This window comes from Schistocerca piceifrons, chromosome X (genome assembly GCF_021461385.2).
Source record: "Schistocerca piceifrons isolate TAMUIC-IGC-003096 chromosome X, iqSchPice1.1, whole genome shotgun sequence".
Taxonomy (NCBI): Eukaryota; Metazoa; Arthropoda; class Insecta; order Orthoptera; family Acrididae; genus Schistocerca; species Schistocerca piceifrons.
This window is the reverse complement of record NC_060149.1, coordinates 239,563,240-239,590,424: the sequence shown is the minus strand read 5'-3', so window position 1 is coordinate 239,590,424 and position 27,185 is coordinate 239,563,240. Positions and strand designations below refer to the sequence as shown.

General features: G+C 37.4%; 1 protein-coding gene across 2 annotated transcripts in view; it reads left to right on the top strand.

The window, feature by feature from the left end:
• Nucleotides 1–27,185, top strand: part of LOC124722019 (beta-1,3-galactosyltransferase 1-like) — a 120,171-nt gene that overhangs the window by 7,429 nt on the left and 85,557 nt on the right. The window contains exon 1 of one of the 2 annotated variants that reach the window (XM_047247197.1): nt 837–938. The exons of the other annotated variant lie outside the window; for it this stretch is intronic. The gene's annotated coding sequence lies outside the window, so the exon portion shown is untranslated. Of the gene's footprint in view, nt 1–836; nt 939–27,185 lie in introns of those variants that run through there. 2 annotated transcript variants of the gene reach the window in all.

Here is a 27,185-nt window from a genome sequence, read left to right as displayed (position 1 = left end):
GCACTGTTTTCATAAAGATCACTGGTCTTGTACAGACGACAAATATTTTATACATTAATTATTATTTCACTTCGTGCTTACATGACGCTTTCATGACATCCTTGCCTTTGCTTTTGGCTGTGACGGAATAAATGCCTATCCACATCAGAGAACAACCTTTAACACAAAGTTTATTTCGTCTCGTTCTACATTTCAATGTTAGTTCGTCAAAAATGTTAATAGGCAGTTACATTGACTTTGACACATTACATTCTTTCTATATGTTTGTACTCCAACTACATTTTGTTCCAAGTGATTGTTTGCGGCTTCTGAACAGCGGATAATCATGTCTGATTTACTTTGTCTTGACTATTGTTCGATTATACAGCTTCACTGGCGTCTGTTTTATGCCCCAAAAATTTTATCGTCCACCTATTCAGGCGCAGTCCACTGGAAAAACTGACGTCCAAAAACCAGAGATGGACGTACAGGCTCCAATAGTTAGTTTACTATTACATTTTATTTTGATATGCATATGGTACTACTAGTATTACAAAAATACATAATACATTTTTACAATGATTTTGAATTATGATCATAAATATACTCGATACTTTCATTAGGAAATACATCATCAGTCTTGGATGAGTGGTAAATTTTATTATCTTTTGCCATTTCAAAAATACTGAATACTTGATAAGTGCATGAAACTTTTTGAACGAGAATTTTTTATAAGCATTACAAATTTTTGGAAGCTCTTCCGGATGTAATACAATAGTATTTATACAATGTTTATCTTGTGATGATTTAGTGGTTCGTGAGGAGCCGTCAAGGTAGAGGGAACTCGTGTCAGGTCATCAAACAGCTGATCGGTTACACCAGGACCCTCTTAGTCATACTGGAACATGAGCACGTCAGCTGATGTACCGAACTGTGTCGAAAGGGCTCAGAGCTGACAGGTGACATTCTCAAATAAATAAAATTTTTGTTGTCGTTCAACTGTTATAACAATTGAAAATGTCAAGTTACAATTGTATATAAATATGCAGTACATACACAAAGCAGATTAATGAAAACTGAAACTACAATAAATTTCCTATAAAGTACGATATTTAAGCCAAAACAATTTGAGCTAAGCGTCTTACATTGACAATGTTCAATAAATTGTGGTAGACTCTCCAAAGAATTACCACCATGCTGTCACATTTTCACAGTCATAAAACTCATTAACTGAGTAAAAAGGATTGATGGATAAACGACTGTACCATCTGTCCTTAAATAAGTCGAATTGAGCTTCTACTCATTCTAAAGGCGGTTTATTGAAAATTTTCATGCCCATCACTTCATAGCTTTTCTATAATTTACATAGTCAACAGTAAGGTATGCTGATATGCCTATTATTTCTATTGATATGTCTATTGTTTCTAGTGTCATGAGAGTGCAAATCCTATCTAAGCTGGTAATCTGATAAGTTATTCTTTGTTTACAAAAGAACTGTAAATGTACGGGTTTATTGTAGTTAAAATTTTTAGGTCCATAAACGATTATCTGCAGTGGGCAAGTTTCCCTGAGTTTGTAACAACAATAATAACTTTTTTTTTAAATACCCAAAATATTCTGAACACATCTGCTATTGTCCCAGAATAAAAGCTCATAGTATAGAATATTGTGAAAAAAAACTAGGTGACCTTACATAAGCCAAAGGCACATGATTTTTTAAATTTCTTAACAATTACACCACTCTATACAGGCATGCCCTAACATACTTAAAGTGTGAATCCCTAGACATTTTAGTATCAATGACAGTACCTAAAAACTTAACACTACCTAAACAGTCCCCTACTGGCCAGTCTCTTAATGTAAACACAGTTTGTTGAATTGTACTCTCATTGATTAAAAATCCGTTTGCTCGAAACCAGACTGGTATTTGTGACAGTTGTCTTTAGTCATAGTCTGAAGGGTATCAGAGTCTCAACTGACATTGAAAAAAGTGGTATCCTCTATGTGGAGAATGGGGTGAGTATTTATACAAAACGGCAAACCATTTATCATTAGAATAAATACTAAATATCTCAAAACTGAACTTTGTGGCACACCACACTTAATTTCAGCTATCTGCGATCTCTCATTTTCAGTACACACCGTCTGTTTACTGTTATTAAGAAATGATTAAAAAGTGTCACCTACTTTGTTGTTAACGACTCCATAATAAACTAATTTGTTGAGAAGCGAATCACACTCCACATAATCGAAGGCCTTGCTAATACCACAAAAAGTAGACTGAGCAAAGTTTTTCTGCTCATAAGTACTAAGCACCTTTTTTAATGACAGATCAGTAACATGAACAGTCGGTTTGCCCTTCCTTAAGTCAAACAGTGCAGCAGAAAGGTTGTTATTATATTCAAAATCGCATAACTGGTAATAGATGATAGATTCTAAAATCTTAGATAAAGCTGGTGTCAGAGATCCATCGGCGATATTACGGGACAATTTCTCTCTCCCTTCTTATATATGGGCACAACTCTTGATAATTTTCACACTTTGGGGAATACACTTTTATTTAAATATTTGTTTATACAATAAGTAAGGGGAAAAACTGTACAACCAACTATGTTTTTTAACTTATTACTAGAAAGATAATAAACATCTGCACTATCAGAAGGCCTAAAATTATCTACAACACTTAACACAATATCTGGTGTTATCCCTGAAACAAAATTTTGTCTTTCCGTGCATAGCTTACATTATGGCATTTTATGATATTAGATACAGTTTCACGAGGCCTAAAAATGCTTTCACAAATTTCATTGACAGACTCCATACAAGTTATTAAATTCAGCTGGTGATACAGCTACAGCCTCTTTTCTTTTCTTTTGGCACTGGATTTATTACACTCCATGCTTTCTTGCATATATTTTTGGATGACGCTATACTAAACAAGTTATGTTTATTCTCAGTCTCGCTGACTGTTCGCTTATAATCCTTTTGAGCTCTTAAGTAACTTAGCTCAGCCATATATGTTTCACACACGGGGCAGCTCCGTGGTCTACGGCGCCTTGCCACGGTTCGTACGGCTCCCCATGCCCCCGTCGGAGGTTTGAGTCCTCCCTCGGGCATGGGTGTGTGTGTTGTCCTTAGTGTAAGTTAGTTTATGTTAGATTAAGTAGTGTGTAAGCCTAGGAACTGGACTGAAGACCTCAGCAGTTTGGTCCCATAGGAACTTACCACAATTTCCATATCTGCTTTGAGTAATCTATTTAAGACAGCATGAAAAAATCTATCAAAACTTATACTAACAGTAAAATGTCTATTACTGTTAAAGAAACCTATCCAGTCATAATTCTCGGATGAAACCATTAAATTAGAAATTTTGACCTTTATTATTGCTCTCGTAATGGCCACTTTAGGCTCTTTGCGTTCTTTAGACTTCATATTAGGCTTAATTACGTCTACCCAAACGGAATCATGATCTGAGATAGCAAAAATAGCTACATCAGAACAGTGAATCTCTACTAATATTTGTAAGTATATTGTCAAGTAGGTTTACAGTTGTTGGAGCTAAATAATGGGGAAATATATGGGGAGGGCATCATCTGGCAGTCACTCATGGAATATAACCGTTCAGCATTAATATACATAAATGGGATTGATGCTTCTGATGAAAAGACGTTTGATTATTGCACATATTACCATAAATATGCTCTTGTAATGTTGAGATTCTTGTTTGTGGTGACGGTTTTTCTTTCAGTTTTGAAATAGAAATACATTTGTTGTGTTCTATGTTTCATATGTAGTACTGTGGTACACGGTGAGATTGCTATTAGCAGCGCACACACGGCTGTCTACAATAGTCGTTACATGTATTGTTATACCTTTAAACAGCGCTATTTGCCCTCGAAGAGTGCCCATAGCAAGGTAGTCATTGTGTGGGCCCTATTTACGTGGAACGCTGTACACGAAGATGACTGGTATTCCACCGCAAAAATATGAACTTCACCCGTAGCTTATTATCGTCTACTAAAGTTGAGACTGCAGCAGAAACGACAGTGGGCGGAATATAATGTGTTCACAAGCATGCTCACTTCAGAGTCCAGCAAAACCTTGGCTTTGGTCCCTTTTAGGAGTTCTTTCGTGTGATACTGCTTTCGCTCGTGAAATTAGGCCCTTCATTTAAGGTAAGTGAAATTCTTCGTTGTCTGATTTGCACATGTTTTGTTGTCTGTTTTAACACTAGTATGATCACACTATTCATAACTCCAGTTTCACTCAAAGGTCTAGCATTATGACTCACAATGGAAATCTTTAATAACACTGACTTCGATATGATTGACCATTAGGTATCGTTTAAAATGTGAGGTTTTTACTTAGTCACATTTTGAGGTTTTGTTATTGTCGGTTTTATACAGTCCATAATAGTGACTTAGTGAGTTGCACTCTGTTGTTGATCATAATGTAATGCATAAAAACTTATTTAACAAAATTGATTACTCATTTCAACATATTTACATTATGAACAATGTACCTTCCAGCAATGCTTTACATTTTTCGCGAAGCGAATTCGTGTTTGACCTTGTACCTTTGATCTGTATGGCTGCACTTTACACAACTGTACTGATTAAAATTTTTTGGCACCCAGTTAAGGTTTCCATTTCAAGGAAACCACTATTCTGGAGTTTACTCAATCTTTGCTCCAGGAACAGCAAAGTTCGTGTAAGGATGTCTCACTTTTCAAAAAGGGAAGGATGCCTAAAGAGTGTGCCAGCAATTATGACACAAAATTTTGAAAATGCAAGATTTTCTAAAGTAGATGATTGTGGCCTTTTTACTGTCACTAGGTACATGCACAGTCATCAATACACAGTTCATTTAAAAACTTGTTAAGTGTATTTCTGTTGGAATTCAATGAAAGCGCTCAGTACTATTTCAATTCATTCCTTTTCAGCAGAAGGCCATGTAGTCACTTTATCTACTACAAGCCCAACATGATGCTCAATCACAGCACATAGTTGATTTTGGGGATAAAAGACACAGCTGAAATAAATGTGAAACTCTTATTCTTACTACAGTTTCTACAAATCTTAACCTTTAAATTATTTTTTTCCTTAACCTACTATATACGTTTGAAATTATACATTCTCATTATTTACTGTCATTCTATAGGCAGATATCCGTCAAGTTTCATAAAAACTAAGACTCAGCTGTTCTCGTACTAAGGCACTGGATCCTCTTTAGACATTTCTAATACATTTAGCATTTTTATTGATTTACTACACCATTCCTACGTCGTGGGAGCAAGGCATGTTAAAATGTACACAGGCTTACATTATAACATGAAATACCCTTTATTACTGTAGACAAATAATCAAGTTGAGTAAAAATTTTGTAACTACTGAACACATTTTTCCACTCTTGATGTGGATATAAACCACATATTTTGCTAGATTCAGGAAAAGCAAGTAAATAAGTGCCTTCGTGAGAAATATTCACAATCTTATACAGTCCAGTGTATTAAGCACTGATGCAATAATTTGCAGCTCATAAGGAAATTTAAAGCCTGATGATCATAGAAAATCTTCATACGTTTGTCATGAACGAAACAGTTAAACTTCTTTAGCGACCACACTATTACCAGTGCCTCTAGCTCTGTTTGCTGAGTATCATCTCTCACATTCCAACAATCTCCTACTCGCAAATCCGATGATTCGGATACCAGTGCTACAATTATCTCCTTCTAACTGAAAGAGAAAAGATCCAAGGCCTGGGAAGGAAGCGTCGGTAGCTAAGCAAAAATGTTCGTTCACATCAATATTAAGTAAAATTGGTGCATTCATCAGAGCCTGTTTGATCTCGTCTAAATCTGCTTGACAGTTACCGTCGCAGCACCAAGGTACGTTTCTCCTTAGCAGTAGGAGTAAAGGATCATTGTTAAGCAATTGATTGGAAACGAATCGGCGTAAAAATGAGGCTAATCCTGAGGAAACATTCAGTTGATTCTTCGTGCGGAGAGGTGGCATATTTTTCACTGCATTTATCTTTTTTGGATCGGGGTTAATACCTTCAGATGAAATGATATGCCTTAAAAACTTGATTTTTTCCTTATAAATTTTGATTTGAATAAATTTTCCGTATCTCCCGCTTCCTGGAACTTTCGAAGCACTCTTTCTAGAAGCTACGGAGACAGTTACTTCATCCACGAGGTGAGGACCCAAACGTATGCCTAAGGCAGCGTTCACAGTGGGATCGACAACGATCGTTAGACACGGTCGCCAGAGGTCACAGGTCACCCAATAACATCGGCCGAAAGTTTGATCATGGCGCGTCTGATTTCCTTCGTCAGTTTTTGGCGGGGTCGAGAAGTTTAGGTGAGGTTCGAATCTATTCTATGTACGAAGCAGGTTTGTTTTTAACCTCCAAGGGTGGTGTGGATACCACACCGCCTCTGTGATTGGAGACCAGTGCTGTAGTGCGGCTCTTGCTATTAAAAAGACGTTGAATGCATGTGAACGACCTATATTTGTCTCGAAAATAACATGGCAGGTACTGTATATTCTATCCTCAGTTACTGGAATCACCAGAGAAGTTTTACAAATATATGAGATGAAGGGAGAAACGTTCTGTTACATACTTGAGATGATTCGTAGTGACTTTGAAAAGCAAGATTACAAAGACTGTTTTGCTGAATTTATTTGAAGTTGTGCACACATAGATCAATTAATCTGCAATGACTGTCATTCATCCTACCTGTGAAAGACAAACAAAATGTTTAGAATCAGATACTCTGAACACCTAAAGCACTGAAAAGTGGAAAAAAATACACCGCATTTGCAAACCACTTCGTGTAACCGAATCATCACCCTCCTCGCATAAAAACGCCAGTAAACAATACTAATAATTTGTAGACAGCTAACATCCACCTATCACGACCTAAAAAAGAGCCACTGGAGTAGGTTTAAGCACTTCTCACAGGAACAATTTTTTTGAGATTGTAATTTACTTCTAAAATTTCCGATATAGAATAATTTGCAATAAACCTGCAGTTTCATTCCATAGATTCCGAAATATGTCTCGATTATATTTTTTATCCTCAGGATGCCACAAACTCCTTCTTTGACTTAACTCATCAGTTTCTCACACTCCATGTTTCATGTTTTGTCGGCCAGTATAACCAAAGAAAAGAAACTGATCTGAATTTCATCGACTGTCGTCCGAAGTCTGTACGTTCGGGAGATGAGATCGGCTACGTAATGACTGCCCACGTAGTGGCGTACTGGTTTGGAAAGATCGGATGTCTTCGGCCCATATTGGTAGTCGGCAGAAGCCATCGAGATCGGTGCCACTATGACCGCAGCCTGAGGCTGTTATAAATGCAACAGCGCTCACACTGAGGCTAAATGGTACGATATGAAAATGATAACTTCTACCGTTAAAAATAAAGGCGGTACACTGGCGAGGATCATCCGACGTTAAGACCTCCCATTAGGAAGATCTCAAATGGATTGAAGACAAATACCGCACATCGAAGACAAATACTGCATATCATAAAACTTCTGGATTTGTTTTCTGGTCGCGTCCTAACAGCTACAATAATCTTATTTATGTGCCTCACATCTAGCACTAACCGTGCGCTACCTCAGTTTCGTGACGGGCTGTAGCAGAGTACTAAAAGGGGAGAGAGATGGCTCAGTTATTCTCCAGTCAGGTATCTTCCTGATTTCTTTTATTCTTCTTGGTCAGCGAATATATTAGGTGGATCGGCAATATGTTTCACGTGTTTTAACTTGCACATGATATACGTATCCTTTTACGGTACTAGGTTTCTCAGTGAATGCTGCTAAGTACTTACATAGCAAGTTACTTAGTTTCATTGAGTCTCAGTTACACAATCAGGCTCAAATACTTTATCTTGCAATACAGTTTCTAACTCTTGAATGTCAATCCTATTCATTAAGACTTGGGCGACTTCAGCTGATTTGAACACTGGGCTACCTGTGTGTGGTACCTCAATCTGGATATACGAAAACTACCACCCTGCGATATTAGCACCCAATTAGAAGTCTGTGAAACTTGCACCCAGAGTACTTGGAAACTACCTGCTCACTACATTACTGCCTATCTGCTCCCCGAGTTCTCGCTCACCCCCTCCCTAAGCCCGCTGGGGGTGATGTGCGGCCCTCTCAGAGCCGCGTCGACGCCACGTTGAAAATGATAAACGTAAAAAGAATATCCTATTGCCGGAAAAAGAGCAAGAGATATTATCTGTTACATAAGCTTATGGCACTAGTTCTATGTGTTTTAACGTTTATATCTTACGTTCCCTTCTTTTATGATGTTTGTTTATTTGCATCTACAGCTACTTCTACTTCTACATCTACATCTACTGAACTGCTCAGTAATTCATATTTAATCCCTGGCAGATGATTCACGAATCACTTGCACACTATTTCCCTACCGTTCCAATCTTGAACAGCGCGCGGGAAAAATGAACACCTAAACCTTTCTTCGTGAGCTGTGATTTCTCTTATATTATTACAATGATCTTTTCTCCGTCTACAGGCTAACGTCAATAAAATATTTCAGCTTTTGGAGAAGGACCGTGCGACTGATCCCGGCGGAGGTTCGAGTCCTCCCTCGGGCATGGGTGTGTGTGTTTGTCCTTAGGATAATTTAGGTTAAGTAGTGTGTTAGCGTAGGGACTGATGACCTTAGCAGTTAAATCCCATAAGATTTCACACACATCTGAACATTTTTTTGAATTTTTGAGAAGGAAGTTGGATATTTAAATTTCGTGAAAAGATCTCGCCGCAACTAAGAACACCATTGTTTCAATAACTGCCACCCCAACTCGTTTACCATATCCGTGACACTCTCTCCCTGGTAGCTACTTCGACATAATACAAAACGAACTGCTTTCTTTGAACTTTTTTCGATATTCTCCCCGTCAGTCCTATCCGGTGAGGATCCCATACCGCACAGCAGTACTCTAGCATAAGACGGACTACCGTAGTACAGGCAATCGCTTTACTGGCTTTGTTGCATTTTTTAAGTGTTCTGCCAATAAAACGCAATTTGATTAGAAGTAGGTTGTGAGGAACGGTATCAACAGTCTTCTGAAAATCTAGAAATATGGAATCAGTTTGACATCTCCCGTCGATAGCACTCTTTGCTTTCTGAGAATAAAGCAGTTGTGTTATTCTGAATTCGCGATTGCTGCATGTCAATAGATCGTTTTCTTGGAAGTTATTCATAATGCTCGAACACAGTATATGTTCCAGAATCATTCTGCAAATTGACGTCTCTGATATAAGTCTGTAATTCAGTGATCTACTCATATTTCTTTTCTTGAGTACTGGTGTGACCTGGTAACTTTCCAATCTTTAGGTATGAATCTTTCGTCGAGCGAGCGGTTGTATATGATTGCAAAATATGGAGTTATTACATCAGCATTCTCTGAAAGGAACCTAATTGGGATACAATTTGGACCTGAAGACTTCTCTTTATTAAGCGCTTTGAGATGCTTCGCTCCACCGAGGATTTTTCCTTCCAAGCTAGTCATGTTAGTAGCATTTGTAAATTCGAATTCTGGAATATTTACCTCGTCTCCTTTGATGAAGGAATTTCAGAAAACCGTATTTAGTCACTCTGCTTGAATGACACTGTCATCGGTAACATTACCATCCATATTCTGCCCTGATTTGAAAGATCATTATGCTTTGCCACCTTAAAAAAATTGTTTTTTTGTTACGTAAGTTATGATGTTACGTAATTTGTGATGAATACTCTAATCTTTTAGAGTGTATCTTACTTAATATACAATTTTATAGTGCTCATGTATCTTCCATTCCACAATAACGACAATGATACGCTGAATTACCCGGGAGCACTGCCCCTGTACAATTCTCGCACCACTGCAAAGAGAAGTGATATAGATATTAGTGTCAGTGCTGTTTAAAAAAGCTGAAATCGCTAAAATTTAACAACTTTAGCACCCGATGCAATCTCTGTTAGACCCTACACCATACTTTCGTCTGAATTAATCCCTCTCTTAATCATAATCTATTATAGATCCCTAAAACAAAAAACGGTGCCCTGTGGGTAGAAGAAAGCACCCGTCTACAAGAAGCGTATCAGAAGTCATCAACAGAACTAACGTTTAATGTCCTTGGTATCCATTAGTTGTAGAATCTTAGAACACATTCTGAGCTCCACACCAAATAGCATGGATTCCTGAAAGCCATGGATCAAGGCAGTCTCAGGTAGAAAAGCATTTGACTTAGTACCTAATCTATGCTTAATATCAAGAGTACGATTTCATGGAGTATCAAGCGAAAGTTGTGTCTAGATTGAGGATTTTTTGATAGGAAGGATGCAGTAACTTATCTTGGATGGAGAGTCATCAACAGAAGCAGAAGTAACTTCAAGTGTGCCCCAGGGCAGTGTGTTGGGATCCCCGTTGTTCAAGTTACATAGTAATGACCTTGCAGACAATATTTTATTATGACTTTTTTTTTTATTCAACCTCCGATCGCTTAGTATAGTAGCTACGCAAGCGGCAGAAAGTGGACATGCGCTGTAGGCTACTGCGCAACTCTCGCACTCACCCACTGCCGACCTCAAGGCATCAGTTGCGTTCTACTGCAACCACGTAAACATGGCTGCCGTCATTGTTGCTCCCGCCAAGTGTGAATTACAAAGTGTAATGAGGTTTCTGCAAGCAGAAGGGAATAGTGCTGCAGAAATTCATCGGAAAATGACCCGAGTGTACGGTGATAACTACACGACTGTTGGTGTTGTGCGGGAATGGTGCCGAAAGTTTAAACATGGTCGAAATGACGTGCATGATGAAGGGGGCCAAGGATGCAGGTCTGTCGTTACAGCCAACCTTGTTGAACGAGTTGACAGAACGGTTAGAGAAAATCGTAGATTTACCATAACTGCTTTTCCAACGGAAATTCCGGAAGTTTCAAGATTTGTCGTACACTCTGTCGTTACTGAACATTTTTGCTACAAGAAACTTTGTGCTTGTTGAGTTCCAAAAATGTTGGCAGAAGCCCACAAAAGTCGCCGAATGGCGCCAGCTTTAAATTTTCTCGATCGTTATCATGATGAAGGAGAGAACTTTTTGAAATCAATTGTTACTGCAGATGAAAATTGGATCCAATACAACACACCAGAAGCAAAACGACAATCACAACAATGGATGCAATCAACCCCCAAAAAAAATTCAAACAAATTCAACAACAGAAAGGGTATGGCTACTGTGTTTTGGAACCAAAAAGATGTGTTGCTTGTAGAGTTTATGCAGCCTGGAACCACTATCAATGCACCTGCTTATTGTGAAACCTTACAACATTTGCAGAGAATCATTCAAAGCAAACAAAGAGGAATGCTGACTTCAGAAATTGTGTTGAACCATGACAACGTTCGTCCATACACTGCTGGCACAACCCAACGGCTCCTCGAACAATTTCAATGGGACATTTTCGATCATGTGCCATACAGTCATGACCCGAGTCATTCCATGTCAAATCAACACACCTATTTTACCTCACCCTCTTAGATTTTGCTGAAAGTTGGTATTCTTATAGTGGGTGCTGAAAGTAAGAAAAATACCAAATTTCAATTTTTTACCTCAAACCATTCCTGAAATATGGTCATGTAAACTTTTCAAAAACTGGCCAAAAATGTGTGAACGGACTTCTTTTAAATTGCCCTAGGAGCTGCCCTAATTGAGCTAGAGAACTGGGAAAGGAGTCATTTTGCAGCATTTTTCATGCTCTTTCCAGTGATAGACAAAAAAACATAGCTTCTAATTAATAACCTTTTTCAAAATGGTAATTAATATATTGATTTAATTTTTTTTACAAAAAGTACATAACTGAAAATTTTCAAAATATTTCTATAACTACTTCATACTATCGTAAATCACATGGCAAAATATAAATCTGGGATGTTGATGGGTTCATTGTTAAAAAAAATTCTTCTGGACTCTTGTTTTTCACTAACGGCCCTAGTTTCACCAAATTTACCTTTAACAAACAGGAATTTCTTTAAAATATACAGAAAGGTACGTAAAAAAAGTATTAGAAATACCAAAACATCACCTTATTGATCCAATACTAATCGGCATATTTTATAATTAAGTTGATTGCTTATTTTAATTTCATTCAACTTCACTAACAGTATATCAACCGATATAACAAAAAGAAGAAATTGAACATTTAACTACAAATTGAAATAAAGTATGAATAAGTATAAGTATTTACATAATAGTTCTGGTCCATGGTGTTTGAAATGTAACTATTAAACAAATTAAATATGTAATGCTTGTTTTTGAGTAACAGGTATCTGTACATAGCTAAATTTAACACAATAGGTACTAACAATAATTTTGAAACAACTTTCTATAAAATATACATTAACACTAACCTGAGACAAAAATTAAGTTTTGAGTTGAAAGCAGTTTCCCAATAAATTGTCTTGGAACTTCATATACTGTTGTTGTTATTGTTGTTGTGGTCTTCAGTCCTGAGACTGGTTTGATGCAGCTCTCCATGCTACTCTATCCTGTGCAAGCTTCTTGATCTCCCAGTACCTACTGCAACCTACATCCTTCTGAATCTGTTTAGTGTATTCATCTCTTGGTCTCCCTCTACGATTTTTACCCTCCACACTGCCCTCCAATACTATACTGGTGATCCCTTGATGCCTCAGAATATGTCCTACCAACCGATCCCATCTTCTAGTCAAGTTGTGCCACAAACCTTCTCTTCTCCCCAATCCTATTCAATACTTCCTCATTAGTTATGTGATCTACCCATCTAATCTCCAGCATTCTTCTGTAGCACCACATTTCAAAAGCTTCTATTCTCTTCTTGCCCAAACTATTTATCGTCCATGTTTCACTTCCATACATACCTACACTCCATACAAATACTTGCAGAAACGACTTCCTGACACTTAAATCTATATTCGATGTTAACAAATTTCTCTTCCTCAGAAATGCTTTGCTTGCCATTGCCAGTCTACATATTGATATCCTCTCTACCTCGACCATCATCAGTTATTTTGCTCCCCAAATAGCAAAACTCCTTTACTACTTTAAGTGACTCATTTCCTAATCTAATTCCCTCAACATCACCCGACTTAATTCGACTACATTCCATTATCCTCGTTTTGCTTTTGTTGATGTTCATCTTATATCCTCCTTTCAAGACCCTGTCCATTCCGTTCAACTGCTCACATTTTAATAAAGCTGACTGGGTTTGGTTTACATCACTTTCATTAAGAATGTATGTTCTCCCTGTCGGAGTAAATGGATTCACTTTTGTGAGAACATCCACAACTGACACCCACAGGACATCTCCATGTGCAGGATAAGAGAATGACTTTGCTTGTCTACATGGATGAAGAAAAGTTATTTTCACTTCATCAGGTTCTTCGTTTTTTTCTAAAATGTACCCAAGCCACCAGTTTCTGCCATATACAGTGGTGACATAGCCTGATACATCTTGTAACTTCAGTTTCTCTGGTCATGTAGTTACTTCCCTCTCCCAACTCTGCATATCACTTGAGAAGTATTTGACTGTTAATTTTGATGTAGTGTTGGGAATGAAAGTTTGAAATTGCTGTGTTTCTTTGATTGTCAATGCCTCTTCAAGCCGGCTTTTTAAGAATATTTCTGAAGCAGCGTAGTCTTCTTGAGTGGAATATGCAAAATCAACATTTGTGATATTATCTACTGACCACTCAAATAGATCTCGTACGGTTCGGATCTGATTTTGGTATGGCATTTGCAAACTTGCACGAGCTGCCAGTCATTTTACTGAACCCCCTACTCCATCACAAGGCCCTTTCCCATGTGCTGTGGCCGAAAAGTGCCACTCAGCTTTTATGTTGAAGTCTTCCTCGTGAAGGCAAAGGATCAGGAAGTTTTTCTTATTTTTATACTGAGCGGCAGAACCATCAGAATAATAGTACATCTTTTTTGGAATCTTTTGAAATTTATTTCTTAGATATGAAATTAGCTTCTTTTGAAAGGTGTAAACCGCAGTTGTATTGTGCTCCAGGCAAACAGAAACAATGACAAAGGTCATATGCTCAATTTTGCCTTCCTGTTTGTAATATATAACAAAAGGATGAATGGTAATCTGTTGTCTTGTCCAGTGGAAACTCTGAGCTTCATCCTGTAGAACTACACTATAATTTTCTGAAAAATCACATATGGCAACAAATTCAGATTCCATAAGGTTTTCTCTTGTAGAGTTAAGGAATGTTCGTTGTTGTTGCCAATGAAGTCATGCCAAATCAAAGTCGACATCTTACTACAAAATAAATATATGAATTCATCAGAAGTTTCCTGAACAGTTTCCAGATTACATTAGTCAACTGACGTCACTGTCGTAACTGAACTTGTTCACTTAAGTTTTCATGAAAGGAGTATGACAGTTTCTCCTGGGCAGTATTCACGGTTTCCCATGTCGCAATCAACTGATGAAGGGTTGCAAAGCATTATTGCAATGCACTGCTTATAATTGTTTAAGCTGCTGTTTGTTACTGTATTTATTTTGGCATTTTCTATCATTAATTTTATGTTTTGGTGAGTTGTGCACACACAGACAGTGTGTGTGCCACTCCGGCCAGCTAATACAAAATGTTTTGGTCTCAACTCAGCAAATTTCGAGAAACCTATTTTTATGTTACGAAACTTGTCTTTAAAATGCTTGTAAGCTTCTTTAAGGTTACACAAAATAAGTATTTTTGATATTTTTGTTTTATTTCCACTTGTTTCTGTAATTTTCACACAATCTTTAATACCTTGCATTGCCCTGCTAACTTCATCATTTTCAGTTCAGTTTTGACAGTTTCTGTTGGTAAACACTTCCCTGGTTTTGTGTTTGAACCTTCCATGAATCCTTTCTCTTTCAAAATTTTTTTTGGACTGCCGAACAATGTAATTATGAGCATTAAATTCCCTCATTATCATCCTGACACTCCAGTTTTCAGGTAAACTTGTAAGAATCGTTAGTTTTTTTCTCTACTTATAGAATTTTTAAAATTTCTTTTAAGATTTTCAAGAATGGATTCATCAGTATCAGTATCTGACAAAGAAATTTCAGGAGCAACAAAAAGTTTACGTATCATTGATGAGATTTTCTTCACTTTTGATTTGGCGTAATGCCTAGATGTTAGTTTTCTCTTGTCAACTGGGGACTCACCTAGTTCTTTAAGTGTTGTGTTAAATGTTATAACAGCTACTGAAGTTGGAGTGAAGTCAGGGTCTTGGTCTCGGATGATTATCTCTGATCCAGAAGATTCTTCTTCAACACTTTCATCACTGATGGACTCTGGTGTATTTTTCAAGTTGGTTACATCTTTCCTACATTTATCACAAATCTTGGCACCACTTGGTATTTGAGGAAATAATTTGGGCATCCATGTTGTGACATTTCTCAGTTTTTTTCTGTCTCTAATAAAATGATTTGACTTCTTCAATGGATTACAACACTGCACTCTTACAGCACTGCACTTCTTACTTGGCTCCATATTTATACAAAAACCACTTATAAACTGTCCTTCAATGTATAGATTTACTTGAAAATGAACTATTAAATATAATAGATGCAGATTGGTCAACACAGAGGTAACAATTGATTTGCACTAAAACCACAGTGCAGAATAATGCTGTAGGCACATAAAGCCTTAGAAGGTAACAATGCAGACTACATCATCTCAACAATGGCTCCAGTCTCTGAACTATTGTACAGACATCAAGCCCTATGTATACGGTCCTCTACTGACGTACTACCTTAAAGGACAGTTTGGTCAAACTAGAGCCGTTAGTGAAAAACAAGAGTCCGGAATAATTTTTTTTAACAATGAACCCATCATCATCCCACACTTATATTTTGCCATGTGATTTACAACAGTATGAAGTAGTTATGGAAATATTTTGAAAATTTTCAATTATGTGTTTTTTGTAAAAAAAATTAAATCAAAATATTAATTACCATTTTGAAAAAGGTTATTAATTAGAAGCTATGTTTTTGTCTATCACCGGAAAGAGCATGAAAAATGCTGCAAAATGACACCTTTCCCAGTTCTCTAGCTCAATTAGGGCAGCTCCTAGGGCAATTTAAAAAAAGTCTGTTCACACATTTTTGGCCAGTTTTTGAAAAGTTTACATGACCATATTTCAAGAATAGTTTGAGGTAAAAAATTCAAATTTTGTATTTTCCTTAGTTTCAGCACCCACTATAAGTATACCAACTTTCAGCAAAATCTAAGAGGGTGAGGTAAAATTTTTATTTAAAGTGTGTTGATTTGACATGGAATGACTCACCTGACACCCAGCGACTTTCACCTTTTCCCTGAATTGAAGACGTGGCTAGGAGGGCAGCACTTTCAAACCAATGAAGATCTTCAAAACAATGTCAATGCTCATTTGCCAGCATTGACGGCAACATTTTTTGAAGAGGGTATTGCAAAGCTTGTGCGCAGGTACGATAAATGTCTCAATCTTTTCGGCGATTATGTTGAAAAGTAATCATAACTGAACAAAACATTTGGTAATAAAATAATTGTTTTCTGTGAACTTGTCTTTTATTTATAGTCTATCGGAGGTTGAAAAAAAAACAGCCCTTGTAGTAACCTCAGATCTTTCGAAGATGATGTAGTTATCTATAGTGAGGTACTACGTATAAAAAGAGGCATAAATATCTTGATAAGACTCCAATGTGGTGCAAAGATAGGAAACTTGCTTAAAATGTTCAGAAATGTAAAACTGTGCAGTTAACGAAACGAAAACAACGTTGTATCCTATGATTACAGTATCAATGAGTCACAACTGTAATCTGTAAACTCATACTAATATATGGACATAACAGTTTGTAGAGGTATTAAATGGAATGATCACATAGGTTCAGTCGTAGGTAAAGCACGTGGCAGACCCCTGTTCATGGACAGTAGATAAATGCAGTCAGTCTACAGAGGAGACTGCATACAAAAGACTCATTCTAGAATATAAACATAATTGACTTCATGGTTTGAGCCACATATAGAGGACGTGCACAGGTAACGCTAGAAATGGGAGAAAAAGGTACGTACCAACTTACGTCGCCTATAGAGGGTGAACAAGAAATCCACCGACAAAATTTCGAATGTTGTTCACGGATATTTTCTGAGTATTTTGGCACATGGAACCCGTGGTCTCTGGCGCATCGTTAAAAAGTAATAATGCAATTATGACTAATTTGGCTTTGTTACCAGAATTGTCTTTGGCTCTGTGAAAATACTTCCTCTAATATGGAACCAACAAAACGCAATAACACGAAAGGATCCGGTTATTCGTGGTCGACTATGTACGGATGCAAAAATACTGTTACGAAAAATTTCAAATCAAAAACACCTTCAGCCGTCTATATTTCCAATTTTACTTTGTTTTTGCTACTAGTTTCAACGTTAAACTACGCCATCTTCAGCCCCTGTGTAAACAACAATAATAACAATGTAAACTACATAAAAAAGGGGCGGTGTAAAACTTAAGAAATGAAATTAGGCCTATGTGTTGTAGTGGTCTTTGAGTCTGAAGACTGGTTTGATGCAGCTCTCCGTGCTATTCTATCCTGTGCAAGCCTCTTAGTCTTCGAGTAATTACTGCAACCTACATCCTTCTGAATCTGCTTGCTGTACCTATCTCTTAGCCTGCCTCTACGATTTTTACCTTCCACAATTCCCTCCAGTACTAAATTTGCGACCTCTTGATGTCTCAGAATGTGTCCTACCAACTGATCCCTCTTCTTCTTGTCACGTTGTGCCAGAAATTTCTTTTTCCCCAAATCTATTCAGTACCTTCTCATTAGTTACGTGATCTACCCATCTAATCTTCAGCATGCTTCTGTAGCACAACATTTCAAAAGTTTCTATTCTCTTCTCATCTAAACTGTTTATCGTCCATGTTTCACTTCCATACCCATATATTCAGAACGACTTCCTGACACTTAAATCTATACTCGATGTTAACATATTTCTCTTCTTCAGAAATTGTTTTCTTGCCATTGCCAGTCTACATTTTGTATCCTCTCTACTTCGGCCATCATCATTTATTTTGCTGCCCAAATAGCAAAACTCATCTACCACTGTAAGCGTCTCATTTCCGAACTAATTCCCTCAGCATCATCTGATTTAATTCGACTACATTCTATTATCCTCACTTTGCTTTTGTTGATGTTCATCTTACATCCTTCTTTCAAGACACAGTTCATTCCATTTAACTGCTCTTTCAAGTCCTTTACTGTCTCTGACAGTATTACAATGTCATTGACCAACCACAAAGCCTTCATTTCTTCTCCCTGAACTTTTAATTCCTACTCCAAATTTTTCTTTTGTTTCCTTTAGTGGCTGCTCAATGTACAGATTGAATAATGCTGGGCATAGGCTACAACCCTGTATCCATCCATTCTCAACCACTGCTTCATTTTCATGCCCGTCGACTCTTGTAACTGCCATCTGGTTCCTCTACAAATTGTAAACAGCCTTTCGCCCCCTTTATTTTACCTCTGCCACCTTTAGAATACGAAAGAGAGAATTCCAGTCAACATTGTTAAACACTTTCTCTAAGTCTACAAATGCTGCAAACGTAGGTTTGCCTTTCCTTAACCTAACTTCTATGAGAAATCATCGCGTGTTCCTATATTTCTCTGGAATCCATATTGATCGTCCCAGAGGCTGGCTTCTACGAGAATTCGTGTTAGTATTTTGCTACAGTGACTTATTAAACTGATAGTTCAGAACTTTTCACATGTATTAGCACTTGCTTTCTTTGGAATTGGAATTATTATACTCTTCTTAGAGTCTGAAGTCTCATACACCTTGCTCAGTAGACAGAAGATGTTTGTCATTGCTGGCTCTCCCAAGGCTATTAGTAGCTCTAACGGAATGTTGTCTACTCCTGTGGTCTTATTTCTACTTAGGTCTTTCAGTGTTCAGTCAAATTTTTCACGCAGTATCTTATCTCTCATTTCATCTTCATCTACATCCTCTTCCATTTCCATAATATTGCCCTCAAGCACATCTCTCGTGAATATACCATCTATATAAACCTTCTACCTTGCTGCTTTAACTTCTTTGCTTAGGACTGGTTTTTCATCTGAAAAAATATTCATATAGGTGGTTCTCTTTTCTCCAAAGGTCTCTTTAATTTCGCTTAGGTGGCATCTATCTTTCCACTAGTGATATATGCTTCTAAATCCTCACATTTGTCCTCTAGCCATTCCTGCTTAGCCATTTTGCACTCCCTGTCAATCTTATTTTTTAGACGTTTGTATTCCCTTTCACCTCCTTCATTTACTGCAATTTTATATTTTCTCCTTTCATAAATTAAATGCAATATCTCTCGTGTTCCCATGGATTTTTGCTATCCCTCGTCTTTTTATCTACTTGAGCATCCGCTGCCTTCACTATTTCGTCTCTCAAAGCTACCCATTCGTCTTCTACTGTATTCCTTTCCCCTGTTTTTGTCTATTGTTCGCTAAAGCTCTCTCTGTAACTCTCAACAACCTCTAGTTCTTTCAACTTATCGAGGTTCTGTGTCCTTAATTTCCTATCCTTTTGCAGTATCTTCAAATTTAAAGTACAGTGCATAACTAATAAATTGTGGTGAGAGTCCACATCTGCTCCTGGAAATGTCTTACAATCTAAACTCTGGTTCCGAAATATCTGTCTTACTATTATATAGTCAATCTGAAACCTTTCAGTGTCTCTAGGCCTCTTCCATGTATACAGCCTTCTTAAATCAAGTGTCACCTGTGATTAAGTTATGCTCTGTGGAAAATTCTACCAGGCGACTTCCTCTTTCATTCCTTTCCCCCGGTCGATATTCACCTACCATTTTTCCTTCTCCCACTATCGAATTCCATTTGCCCATGACTACTAAATTTTCGCCTCCCTTAACTGTCTGAATACTTCTTTTATCTCATCATAAATTTCTTCAATCTCTTCCTCATCTGCGAAGCTATTTGACATATAAACTTGTACTACTGTGGTCTGTATGGGCTTCATGTCTATCTGGGCTACAAAAATGCTTTCACTATGCTGCTCATAGCAGTTTATCCGCGTTCCTATGTTTTTATTCATTATTCCTGCATTACCCCTATTTTATTTTGTATTTATAACCCTGCATTTACCTGACCAGAAGTCCTGTTCCTCCTGGCACCATAATTCACTAATTCCCCACTATCTAACCTATCCATTTCCCTTTTTAAATTTTCTAACCTATCTACCCGATTAAGGGATCTAACATTCCAAGCCCGTAGCACACCAGTTTTGTTTCTCCTGATATCGGCATCATCCTGAGTAGTCCCCACCTGGAGATATGAATGGGGGACTATTTTACCTCCGGAATATTTTACCCAAGAGGATGCCACCGTCATTTAACAATGTGGTAGAGCTGCATGCCCTCGGGAAAAATTACGGCTGCAGTTTTTCCTTGCTTTCAGCCATTCACAGTACCAGCACAGCAAGGCCGTTTTAGTTGATATTACAAGGCCAGATCAGTCAGTCATCCAGACTATTGCCTCTGCAACTATTTAAAAAATTGTTGTCCCTCTTGAGGAACCACATGTTTGTGTAGACTCTACAAATACCTCTCCATTGTGGTTGCACCTACGGTATGACTATCTGTATCGGTGAGGCACACAAGCCTACCCACCAACCTTGTGGGGGAGGGAGGGGTAGGCCTATATGTTTACTACGTATTACCACTGTAGGCCTAAACACAGTGGCAGTATGTAATACATATAACAAAAAATCACACTGTACAAGGGGTGACATCAATCCTAAAGATATATCAAGTAACAAAACCAGAGAACAGTGGCACACTGTATGAATATAAACTAGGGAACAAAATATGTATGTCACGTAACAGTAACGAGAACCTACTAATTGTAGGTCAAATTTACATGTTATGCATAGATAACCACGGTATCACATACTGACAAACAACCAATGTGTAACTTCCTGGCACCGAGACTCGAACTCGGGACCTTTGCCTTTCGCGGGCATGTGCTCTACCATATAAGGTATTCTAGCATGACTCAGACTCGTCCTCACCGCCTCACTTCCGCCAATACTTCGTCTCCTACCTTCAAATTTCGCAGAAGCTCTCCTGTGAAACTTACAGAACTAGCACTCCTGGGAGAAAGGATATTGCGGAGACAGGCTTAGCCACAGCCTGGGGGATGTTTACAGAATGAGATTTTCACTCTGCAGTGGAGTGAAAATCTCATTCTGGAACCAATATGTAACGCTAATGCTAATTCCCGTGAATCAACTGAAGCAAAACAATCACAGTCGTATACTGCTGAGTACAACTGAAGGTAAATGTGTATTTATACGCTGTCGAATAAGAGTAAAATGTAAAACCACTTATTGGAGGTCAGCATCACGCTAACTACCTGTACCATCATGTATTATATAAGAATAATAACTCATAAAACAAGAATATAAAGTTATGTCAACATAATTCATAAGTTTCCACCTATTTAATAACAACATTTTTAATGACTCATACTTTGAGGCTAACGTAATACACCAGAACGAATTTCAGCTAAGCAGGAAGTATTGAAACATCAAATGGAAAAAGTTATAACCAACATTATCATGAAAGTGGTAAGTCTGCTGGTAGGCAATCATGTAGCTAGGTGATATGTCAAGCAGTAAACTCTGAAGTAAGTCTAAAGAAAGTTTTGTTATGCTTTTGATGGCCCTACGGGAACAGCTGAGCATATCGTCGTCGTGCCTTTTTCATTTTCATTCAGTGAACTGTTGTCAGAGATGCAGACCGGCCGAGTCTTCATCAGTAAACCATTTCACGCTGTTGGTGTCACTGTTAACGCACAAACAACCAGACACTGGACCGAGCAGTAGTGAATGCAAGCTTGAAGTCCAAGAGTAAAGAGGACATTCCTGTTGTCAGTGGCAAGTACCACAGTGAAAGGAACAAGTCTGCTTTTGAACAAGGTGCACAGAGCACATCGTCGACATTTTGACTGTTGTGCCGATATTTTCAACGCAATACTGATATAAGGGGAAGAAATCAAACGATATGTAAATACTCTGTTACGAACCACCGGAGACTATGGGTATATTACACCAAAATACTCAGAAAATATTCCTCGACAAACCCCGAAATTTTGTTGTTGGAACTCTCTGTAAATATACATTATGACCTTTTGTTAGAATGACAATGCATGTTATGTACATTACATATACCCCATGCAGTTCCAAAGGTATAAGCTACATTTTATTTTAAAGTATACTTTGTCAAATAGAATACATACGATTTTTGAAATCCGTTTTAATGTTTTCCCATGTATTTTCTGACAGTGTGGTTGTAAGTAAAAAATTTCTTTTTGGGACTGACAGAAAATTAAAAAAATTATAATCACTTCCAATTGTAAAATTTAGCCGTTACAGTTCCTGTTCGAGCATCTCCAGTCCTCTTCATCAGCACACCACGCAAGGGCAGGCTGTTGCAGTCCGGCTCTTCTACCTGTGGGACAAGTCGCAGAGTTTGTACCCTTCCTAGACCTTTCCTGAGTAAAAATTTCACTGGATGGAGATTTGACTGGGTGCAGTTTACTGGACCCTGTACAACACATTTTCACTCTCCAACAACATTTGCCATTTTTAGTTTCTGTTTTAACAAAGTTTAATGCCAGTCCTTCCCATCTGCCTTCACTAAACACATCCCTACAGAGAGGTCGATTTTTGCGTAACCCTGTTGCAAAATGTTGATCCCCAGAATGAGAAGACTGGTTGACAAATTATCTGCTGCCAAGAACATGCCTCTGAAAGCTCCTTTTCCTGTTAAAATCTCTACTTGTGTCTGCCAAGTAACATTCTTGGATTTAGCGCCAATAGCACCTACTAAACCACAATCTGGGAGGCCTTTCCTTCTCAGATATTTGTTTATAAAAATTCAGGGAAACCACGTTCGCCGAAGTACCTAGATACTTTACCTACTTTTGCAGCAAACGCAGCTTGAACTACTCTATTGTTCATTTCAATACAATGGTTTGATTGTGCTAGCAACTCATCACATACATATCAGTCTGTCAATTAATGTGTTGTGATGTACTGCCCTGTCCCCCCCCCCCCTTTTTCGACCACAGTCCGAGGAGGCAATGTGGTCGACATATCGTTACGATTTTGTTGATTCATAGTCTGTGGCGTGGGATTCTATTGCTATTCGGGTTGTCGCTGACGATCGCAATAATCTACTATGTTGTTACCGTTACTATGATTGTTATTATTATTTCCTAGATTATACCTATCGTCAGACTTTCTCTCCTAATTGTATGGTGGTCTATTGTAATAATTGTATAAAACTCATTGTTTTACCTAAAATTATTTTGTTGAGGAACGACCTGTGGTTACTATCGCCATTATGGTTATGGTTATTATACTGTTCTTTTTCGTTACTGTAACTATTCCCAATGCCATGATTATACAATTTCGCATCCAAATGTAGTAGATCTGTCGAATCTACAACTTACATGAACTGTTCTGTGTAAGTGCCAGAGGCATCTAACAACTTTTCCCTCAAGTGCATTGGCAATTTTGCCTTCAGAATTCTTATAACATATGTAGATGAAATCGGGTCATACCAATAATGGAATTTGTTTATATATTTCTCAAAAATCTACGTACCGTTCCCTGTTTGCTGTGGTAGTATTCTGGGCTATACGCCTCTTTTCGCAAGCATTCCTGATGGCATGGACACCAATATTGCGCCAGGAAAGCTTTCTCAAATCGTCTGTAAAAATCACAACAAACAGCTATTTCTGATGCCCATGGGGCTCCATCACCCAGTATGTGTGATACAACAAACTGTATCTTTTGAGTGTCTGTCCATGGTTTGGGCAAAACACAACAAAAACGTTATTATAAACACGACTGGGTGACATCCTCATTTCTTATCAGGAATAAAAACCTGAAACTGTCGGTGTTTTAACAGAATTTCTTGCATCAGTACTGACGATAAACTACTTGTAGCTTCTGTTTCGCAAAGCGAATAATTTGTATTTGGGCTAATGTGATTCCTTTCATAGTGATGGTATGGTTGTGGCGAATCATAAAACAAATTGTTGCTACCGCTTGCTGCAGCCGGAATCTCGTGTAAGTCATTACACACCGCTGATAGCTCTTGCTGTAGCTTACTTACATGAGCCTCTACACTGCAGTTCCATTTAGAAATTTGTTTCGTAAAACATATTTAATCTAGCCCAAATCTATTTTCACTTCGTCATTCACGTCCAAATGGTTTGCTGTAACCTGTACACACACATTTTGGAATACATTTTTTAATTCGTTTCTCAAAGATTCGTTCACTTGCGTATCGTTTTGCTATGACCAAGTTACGAATTCTTTGCTCATTATAAGATTTAATAACCCGTTCATCTTTCTTTTGTAGCCAACTAATAAACTCGTCATTTGTGTGACTACTCTGCGACGTTAAATGTACTGTATTTTGCAGCTCACATTGAGTGCCTTTTAATTTCTTTACCTCGGATTGTAATGGGTTTAACGATTCGACTAAACCTTTACCTGCGAGTTTCAAACTAGCTAATTCCGTTGTGACTGTTCCAACATTTGAGTTTAGTTTAGGGGAATGAGTGCTTCGCTCACTGTGCAGATGTTCAAAATTCTCTTTTATGTTACTTTCTGTTCATAAGATAAACACTCAAAATTTTTATTCAATATACCGGTTGCTCAGTCACCAGTTACAAGAAATTTTACTTTAGCAATGTGGCTAAATCTTTATGTAAATCAGCGAATGAGCCTGGTAAGGAAGAAGATAATTCAACCATTTCCTATGGTTCCGCTGGATTTTCTTCACTACACACTGCAGAACTTTTACTTTCTACTTTGTAAGCAGGAATCTGTTGATCTCCAACGGCTAATTCCCGATAGCGTTCATTGATTTTTCCCGTATTCTGGTTCATTTTTCCGATCTTTCCCATTTTCATTAACTGGAATTTTTTGGTCAAATGTGAAACTGTTACTGATTCTTATGTGAATTGTATCAAACAAGAATTAACATTTCCTACAAATAACACTTTAAACGAAAAGAAATCTCGTGGCGGCTGGACATGATGCTTTAGTAGTGCCTGACATCCACCATTTTATGGCGTGTAATATCAGCGAAAATTCCTACAAATACGTTCACACACTTTTTTCTTACAATTCACAAAATGATAAAATGAGAAAAGGCCACGATCATAGACATTTGTAATCCTAACTCTAAGGCGCAAAGGTCTTCTCAAGAAAACTTCGAGGTTGCGATCGATAATTGCATTTATTTCTTGATTTTGGTAATTTTAATAATTTTGTTCTTTCCTCTTTCTCTCAGTGGGTTTTGTTTTTTTTAGCAACATTCAGGGCTGACCACATGAAAAATAAGACATATGCATGGTCACGTAATGCTTATTTACAAAATATGTAAATTTACATTCTAACGAATTTCCTATTTATTGGCAGTCCTCATCTGAGGTTGCCACACAGAAACTGATGTTTTACTTTCTTTATTTATTCGTGATGTATTAAATTCAATTATCAATTGGCATGTAAACTATTATTTCATGCTATTCACTTGCATTGTAGAAACTATAAACACAGTAACTAGGCCCAATATTTATCTTTGACTTAGTTATTAAATTCTGTCTTTCATAAAAATGTAGAATTACTGAAAATCTCAAACATTTTCTTTACTATTATTTTCAAAATAGCAACAGCCTGCAGTTTACTTGGACCCATTAGTTTGGTTTAATTCTCTGAAAGTGTAATTTTGACTTTAACTTGTGAATCTTAAAATTTGAAAAGGTGATTGGATTTCAAAACAAACGAAAGTGATTGCACATTCTATTTTAATCAACAAACGTAAAAAATATTGGCGAACTTCGATACTGAAATTAATTCCTACACCAAACGAAAAGATTCCCTATTTAAATATTTCACCTTTCTTTTCCTCTTATGAACACTTCTCTTTAATAAAATGGAAAGATTAGTCAAAGCAAGTAATAGGGGTATAGTTACCTTTTCATGTTTTTTATTTCAAACACTGACATACATGATAATATGTGAAAATTTACTTGGATCAGCAATCTAGATTGCAATGGAATCAACTGAGAGACTAGCAAATTGTGAGACAATATACCAATATCCAATTCAGGCCATTGTAAAGTCTTTATATAATACATCACACATGAGGACCTTTGTACTCCTTCTTTTTAAGAAAAAGATATTACTACAGTGTTTATAATGATCACTGGTCTTTCATAGACAGCAAACACCTCGTACATTAATTATTAATTCTCTTCATGCCTACATGATTCTTTCATAACAACATTAATGATTTGAATAAAAAAACAGTGGTAGACATATTTAATTATGGTTATGATGCTATAAACATACAGTAAATCACAATAAGAATAGTGTAGAACCCCAAATAAATAAGTGGCAATTGATAACTACAGTAATTGTCACCCGTGTGACAACCTAAGAGTATATACAGGGTGATAGGAAATTCCTGTCACAAACTTCTAGGACTTGTAGAGTGTAGTGAGCACATAATATTTTGAATAGGAACCCATGTCCGGAAACGTAATGTTTCCATTCTACAATGGTTTCAGTGCATATGTTTGACTCACCCACTACTTCTGAAGGAACTGAATTAAGTGTGACAGTTATTAGATAATAATTCAAAGGAAGCATAACAGAACATCCATTTATCACCTACACACATTTGTTTGTATTAACACTTAAACATTATATGTTTACATTATTCCAAAACAAAAAATAACCCAGCATACTGTACGATCATAACAGTACTGACGCATTACAACAGCGGCTTGATGAGCAAACCACCAATGTTGTTACAGACATTGTATGTGTGAAGCATGTTCTGGTGTGTATGTACCATCCCACCTGGTGTGTCTTCAATTTCTAGTGCAGGAGCCACAACTTGTGTAAGCAGATCTTCCTCTGTCTCTACAGGCGTCCTGTAAATTACACTTGTGATACATTAAGTAACATGACATGATCAGCTGACATAGTACACATCATCCTGTCTACCTTACTGCATACCAGGACATTCAGCAGTAAGACTTTTGCCCTTCCCTCAGCAGACATGGACACATTACACATCTGAA